The 1,002-nt window shown below is 41.4% G+C and overlaps 1 pseudogene; it reads right to left on the bottom strand.

Annotated features, from left to right (window-relative positions):
• Positions 1-694: 694 nt before the first annotated feature.
• LOC132660413 (U4 spliceosomal RNA) lies at positions 695-759 on the bottom strand (annotated as a pseudogene).
• Between the last annotated feature and the right edge of the window lie 243 nt (positions 760-1,002).

The raw sequence follows: 1,002 nt of genomic DNA, 5'->3' as shown, positions 1-1,002 counted from the left end.
AAGGGAGGGTAAAAGCACTTCTTGAGTCTGTTGGGCCTTGATTATCTTCAGCTTGAAATAATGCACATACCAAAGTGGCACATTCTGGGGTGGCATAGTCTGCTCCCCTTGAAATTATTTAAAGGAAATTATTCCTGTATTGTAAGCCCCTCTCCTACCACCACATCCACACACTAAGGATAAAATAGGTGGTGTGAGTGTTTGTAAATGTGGAGGGAAGGAGACCATTTGAAGAGCTTAGTTAGATGTTGTTATGGGTTGAATTGAGTCTCCAAAAAGTTATGTTGAAATCCTAACCACAGGTACTTATGGGTGTGACTTTGTTTGAAATAGGGTCTTTTGCAGATGTAGTCACATTAAGATGGGGTCATGAAGGTGGGTTCTAATTCACTATGAGTGTTACCTCTATATGAAGAGAAGAGGGACATATGGCCACAGGATGGAAGACTGTCACGTGATAACACAGGCGGAGATTGATGTGCTGAAGCTGTAAATCTGGGGATGCCAAGGATTGCTGGCAAACTACCAGAAGGTAGGAAAAGGCAAGGATGGATTGTCCCTAAATGTTTCAGAGGGAACATAGACCCTTCCAACACCTCAGTTTCAGAATTCTATCCTCCAGGGTAGTGAGACAATAAATTTCTATGGTTCTAAGCCACCCAATTTGTGGTGCAGTGTTCACTAACACTAGGAAACTATTAGCAATAATCGCGCCTTGGATAAACCTCACTGGCTACGATACTGCCACTGTGCAAAGCTAACACTAGGAAACTAATACAGATGTTTTCATTAACCAAGATTGTGACTTTCAAAAAGGAAAATAGAGAATGAAATATTTCGACTAGCTTTTCCAATGACTGGAGTAAGGGACAAGATGCTTCTGTGTTGCATTTAGCCTGTGCTCTCTTATTTTATCAGGCCAAAAATTGTATAAATGTTTCCTATGGACCACATGTAGTCCATTTGGGAGATAGCCAGGATGGAATTAAGTCCTACCCAAGC

This window comes from Panthera onca, chromosome B4 (assembly GCF_046562875.1).
Source record: "Panthera onca isolate mPanOnc1 chromosome B4, mPanOnc1 haplotype 2, whole genome shotgun sequence".
NCBI lineage: Eukaryota > Metazoa > Chordata > Mammalia > Carnivora > Felidae > Panthera > Panthera onca.
Note: the sequence above shows the minus strand (reverse complement) of the source record. Positions and strands in the feature narration are given on the sequence as shown.